At 36.0% G+C, this 6,404-nt stretch overlaps 1 long non-coding RNA gene across 1 annotated transcript; it reads right to left on the bottom strand.

Annotated features, from left to right (window-relative positions):
• Positions 1-443: 443 nt before the first annotated feature.
• Positions 444-5,516, bottom strand: LOC140889678 (uncharacterized). Its single transcript, XR_012152151.1, has 4 exons — positions 5,311-5,516; positions 3,945-4,047; positions 2,213-2,627; positions 444-1,453 (listed from the first exon to the last, which is right to left on the bottom strand). It is a non-coding gene; the product is annotated as an uncharacterized lncRNA (long non-coding RNA).
• Between the last annotated feature and the right edge of the window lie 888 nt (positions 5,517-6,404).

The following is a 6,404-nucleotide window of genomic DNA, read 5'->3' as shown; positions in this document are numbered from 1 at the left end:
AAGCTGTTTTTTAAATTTTTTGCCAAACAAAATTTGAGAGCTTAAAAGCTCTAAAACAGCTTATAAATCGCTGAGAGGAGTGGTAAATGAAAAAAAAATTCTGAAAATGGAAGAAAATGAGCTAGCAGGTATTATTTATTTATACTAGTATAACCGCAAACACATGCTGCATGCATATAAAATCATAGAATATATTGTATTATATGTTATATATAAAACCGTCAAAAAAAAATGTTATATATAAATATTATTTTTTCAATAATTATTAAAAAAATCATTTCTTAAAATAATATAAAAATAAATTTATAAGTTATTTATCATTTTATCCTATCTATAATGTTAGTTGAAAAAATATATAAATATATATAAATCAAATCAAATTTACTTACATATATATTGTAAAGGACAATTTTGGAAAAAAAAAATTGATGCCTTCACTGATGCTCAACTGTTATATATAGTATAGATAAATATTTTCATACTATAATAAGCATGCGTGTTGTCAAGTTTTTAGCCTAGAAAAAATTAACATTTGAAGGCAAGGCAAGGAAAGGATTGAAATAAGCACATTCTGCTAGTTCAAAAACGAGTTAATTAATCAATCTTAGAAATGTGGCAAAGGAGAAATATCTTCACTAACACCACACTGTTGCAGAACCTTGCTCATTAGCTAGGCCGACTCCTCATCTTTTGATCGAACCTGTCCTGCCGCAGCATCTGATCCAGGATGTACATTCTGACCTGACGATCGAACACCCACACGATGTTCAAAAATGGAAGCAACATCCATAGATGCACCCGAAGTAGCAAATGCAGTACAAGCAGCCACACGTTCGGCTTGTGCCCAGCCAAACTAACTGGAGCAGGGTTTGCATTTTCTGCACCAGTTCTGAGTGTTCCTCGTTATAATTTCCATCCACATTCACAAGATTTCCACCTGATCTAGTGTTAGTTGAGAAGGATAGAGGTAGATTCATTGCTTCGGCGTCAGCGCTCTCTGGGTTAATTCCTGATGTTGGAGCGTAAAAATTTAAGGTATTTGCATCCAGTCCAAAAGTACCCTGAACAAAACCCTGATGATGAAGTTGAGGAGCAACAGAAGTTGAAGCATTTGCCGCATTCTGGAGGAGGGCAAGAATTGATGGGCTCAACGCTCTAAGGACTTCCTGTCCAAGGATTTCATTTTGACTGAGGAAGGACTTGGCTTTTGAAAGGTGCTTCTTTCCCACCAGATGACACTGAAAGACAGCTGCAGTGTCGCATTTAATATTACACAGTTCGCATATCAAGGGAATAACTTCTTTCGGCTTTGGAGGTTCTGTGGGAATTCTTGATTCATGATGAAACCTCATTCTGTCACCATTATTTTCACCGCGAATCTAGTTCCTCAATCCGGGTTCTTGACCTGTAGAGCGATCCATCCTCAGTTTTTTTGCAGGTCCTACATTGGGTCCTACAGTTTCAACCTTCCGTTACCAAGCTTCTTCATATGATGATCGGTCAGAATTTAGGGGTGTAAACGATCCGAACTACTCGTGAGTAACTCGTGAGTAGCTCGGTCAAAACTCGACTCAAGCTCGAGAACATACAATGGAGCTCGAGCTCGAAATATATGTGTTCGAGTAGCTCGCGAGATATTCCATAACACATATAAATATAAAATATAATATAAATATATATATAAAAAAAAAAAATTATATAATATTTTATTTATTTATTTATTCATATAATTTTTTTATTTATATATATTTATATATGATTATATATAATTTTCGAGCTCGAGCTTGAGTAGCTCGAGATATAAACGAGTTCGAGCTCGAGTACAAAATTAACTACTCGATCGAGCTCGAGCTCGAGTAGTCAAATATGAGTCGAGCTCGAGCTCGAGTAGTATGCTACTCGACTCGGCTCGACTCGATTACACCTCTAGGTCAGATGAAGTCTCTGGGTGAAGTTTCATCTCACCATATAATTTTTTTATTTATATATATTTATATATGATTATATATAATTTTCGAGCTCGAGCTTGAGTAGCTCGAGATATAGACGAGTTCGAGCTCGAGTACAAAATTAACTACTCGATCGAGCTCGAGCTCGAGTAGTCAAATATGAGTCGAGCTCGAGCTCGAGTAGTATGCTACTCGACTCGGCTCGACTCGATTACACCTCTAGGTCAGATGAAGTCTCTGGGTGAAGTTTCATCTCACCATACCCCAGAATTAGATTGGACCGCAGAGGAACTTCTGGACCTAATTCAGAACCAGATGTTTGTGGCATTAGCTCTTGAATCAATCTTTTATTGTGATTCTGTATTTCTTCGTGAACTTTGACATGCTTTAAATGTTTTTCCCTCGCCTATGCATTTCAAGAATTTCAGGAGTATTGCAGTCAACATTACAGAGCTCACACCATGCAAATTTTGGAGGTGGTAAAACAGGAGCCGCAACAATCTGGTTGTGATCATGTGCAGGTGCATTCTTGGGCGGTGCATGGGGCGTCCGAATTCTGTCACGCCCACGAAAATGGCGACGCTCTATACTTGGAGAACGAACAGAATGACCTCGAGCACCTCCATGGGACAATCTGTCATCAATTCCACCAATACCTCCATATGAAGGCGGGGCAATCTGCAGAACGACAAGAAAAGGTACACAAGAATGTAGTCATATATCACCCCTGTTTTCAAGAGATAAAAAAAATGATGTAGAAATGTGCAGCACCATCATGGAAAGCTAATTGTTGGCACATTCACATTATAAAATTGAATTGTAGCTGAAAACGAACTGAAAAATATATAGTAAATATATGGCTGCAATGAGGCAAATTACCTATGAAGTGGAATCACAAGACATGTGGGCTAACAGTAAAGCTTAATCTTTGACAGAAGCACACAATGTCAAACCAAATAAACACGAATTAATAGCATTCCAGGAAAATATACAATGATAACACAAAATCAAATTCAAATAATAGCAAACAATAACAAACAATTGAGTTTCAAAGAGAGAAAAAACAGGTGTTAGATTAAATCATGTTAAAAAAATTCAAACGAAGAAATTATTGTTTGAAAGAGGAAAAAAAACATCGGTAAAAGTTATCTATCCACTTATTCTCTGTATAAAATTGATGATAATCCATTATACACGACCAATAATAAATTCTAGATGCAAAGCATCCACCTCCATGGGAAGGTTTTTCAGCAGCTTCAAGATGGAGAGGTAGAGTAAGTATGATGTTACAAAATAATATCTGAATCATGTCTCAAGAGTCTCGATCTAACCTAAAAAACAATGGAGACACATAGTTCATTTAGTCTACTACTCTTTGCAAAATTATTGGGAAGGATCATCGTTAGAAAGATAATTTGACTGCCCTTTTGAAATGCAGGACTAAGCATCAGGGAAAACAAAGAAATGCTTGTTTTGTCTATGGATATCAATCTTGATGAGTTTTGAAAGTTCATTGCGAAATGACGCGTAGGTTTGGTTTTCTACGATTAAAAAAATCAGAATTCACTATAGCAGTCAAACATGTAAATTTTGGTCAGATAATATATTTTAGTGTTTGGACTTTGGATATATATAAAAAAAGTTAAAAATATACCATTTTTTTAAAGATGACGTGAAAATAAGATGACAGTGTTGTTTTTATCGTTAAATCAATTTGTTTCAAGAAATTTCTGCATAGCAACAAAGTTAAAAACATTTGCTGATGGAAAATATGAAAGAACATAATTTGTATTGCAGTCATGGTCCCCAAACCATCTGAACTCTAAAGCAACTAGGAGAGAAACTCAAATCTTCTGCACACTATCTCAAGGTAATAAAACTGTTGCTTTAGGGTTCTTCTTCATTTCATTGAAGCATTTTGTTTCCTAGAATAAGAGTGGGCGACTATGCCGAATCTAATGTTCATAAAAACATATCAAAATAACAACCACCCACCTGTGCCTAGATCGGAAGAAGCATATAGCAAAAATGAAGGAAGGAATGCATAAACTGACTTGCAACATCTTCAATTGAGACCAATTCTTTTGACCGAGCACTTCTGCAAAGGACAAAAACAAATTTAGGCAAGGGGACCACATCAAATTGAAACTAAGTGTTCAACAGCCTGTCCAAGCTTCCTTTCATGGTGACAATATGATAACGTCCAAGCTTGTCCAGCCTCGAGCTTGAGCAACCAATAAGTCAACCTTATACTTAAGCTCAAGCTCACCTTCATCATTTTGTCTAACTACACGAAAGGCTACTCTGCTCAGCTAATTATTAAAATTATGTATGCTATTTTATAGAGGGATTATTGATAAAATTGCCACTTCACATGGGGCACCAACTTCCTTCCCTTTAATAAACTGATATGTGGCATAATTAGATGAGCAGAATAACATCAACTTGGGGTAGTATAGTTGTTGCTTGAATAGCCAACATGTAGTTTAAAATATAACTCGCTAGCACAATTAAGCACCAAAACTTCCAACCAACCTCGGAAGAGAATATGAAAGTCAGACATATTAAACACAACAAAAATAATGCTACAAAATAAAGTAGTATACTTTATGATTTCATGGTAATATGCTCAAGAACTCACAAATTTCAACAAGGAGTAACCTACACAAAGATCTAATCACCTACTCAATCATTTGATGTTATCTTAGCACATAGAATACTAATAACAGGTAGATACACTCGGTTTACAAGTTTTAAAGGGAGAAGATATATTTCTTGAGCTCAGATAGTGGCCAAAATATTCTTTAGGTAAAGCATTAAAGAAAAAAATAATGTGGATAACAACTATCAGATATTTTGCAAATAACAAGGCAATGCACCCTTAACAACATAGATTTGAACCATGTTCACTGTTCAGTAAATAACAATCTGGCCAATCTTCAATTACGATTTGGCATTTGTGTTATCCTTCTATTCCTTGCTAATATTTATAAATCATTGGCAATACTCCGACGAAGTCTAAATTAGTATATTAATCGATCAAGTTCCAATTCCACCACTTTAAATGTCAAACTAACCTTTCCCTCCTACCTAATAGAAAATCATTGAAGAAACAATGCAAATCTAGATAACATGTGCAAAATACCACTTCACGGTTTCATGGAAAAATTCATCAAAAAGCCGGTGCTCCCCCTTCCCAGATTCAAAAACACCACAATCAACTCATTCAATAAAGTTCTTTTTGAGAAATCAAGATTTAAACAAACGAAGCACTCAGATTGAATTCACATAAAAACAACAATGAAATCCCAAACCAAATCCACAAAACAATCAATCCCACATAAACAAAACAGATCTATACCGGTAGTTGGGCCGGCACAGTGTAATTGTAATACAAATATTGCTGCTGAGCATCTCTGCCGTATTGGGGATACAAATAACTAAATAAGTATAATAGGTTTCAGCGGATAGATCGTAAGCCTGGGCTTGATACGCCGAGGGATCGAACGCTTGTTGTTGTTAGTTAAGCAATCAACAGATTTGGCCAAGATTAATTGAAGCCCAATATTACAATGGATGATTGGCCCATATAAACCAAGGAGCAACGTGCATCATCTTCAGGAGATTACACACTAGAAGAAAGTTCGAGATGCAATCTTTGTTATATTTATTGCGACAGAAAAATACACGTGTCATGTATTTATTAGTTGTGCTAATTATAAATATGGGCATCTACAATGTAAATCTCAGATAAATGAATATAATATCTTTTCAGTACATTTCCTCTGTTTTTTACTTTTTCAACTTGGTACCAGAGCCATAAATGACGGAAGCCAATTCCGGATCCTCCATGACCAATAATGGTGTTCTCGCAAATCCTAACATTTTCATCATTAACCCAGCCAATCAGATAACCTCTGTTAAGCTAAATGATGATAATTACCTATTATGGAATTTGCAAGTTCTTGCTAGCATTCGAGGGTTGGGACTTGAAATATATATTATTGAAAATCCCCCAATCCCTTCTCGTTTTGTTTCTGGAGCAGGAGGACCAAAAACAATCAACCCCGAATATGTTTCGTGGTGCCGCCAGGATCAACTTCTTTTCTCTTTTTTGCTATCTTCCATGGCAGAAGGTATTCAAGGCCAAATGGTTGGGTGTGAATCCTCAAGTCAGCTTTGGATGAGAGTCACACGCCTGTTTGCTTCAAGATCCAAAGCAAGAGTGATGCACTACAAACTTCAGTTGCAAACACTCAAGAAAGGTAATCTAAGCATGAAGGATTATGTTAGCAAGATGAAAAATTACATGGATATTCTTGCTGCTTGTGGTCATCCAGTTCTTGAAGAAGATCAGATCCTATATGTTCTTGGAGGAACAAGAATCGAATATGAGTCGGTGGTGGTTCATGTCACCTCTCGAACCAAAAATCTTACTTTTTTTGATGTCAGTGC

This window comes from Henckelia pumila, chromosome 3 (assembly GCF_033568475.1).
Source record: "Henckelia pumila isolate YLH828 chromosome 3, ASM3356847v2, whole genome shotgun sequence".
NCBI classification, from domain to species: domain Eukaryota; kingdom Viridiplantae; phylum Streptophyta; class Magnoliopsida; order Lamiales; family Gesneriaceae; genus Henckelia; species Henckelia pumila.
Note: the sequence above shows the minus strand (reverse complement) of the source record. Positions and strands in the feature narration are given on the sequence as shown.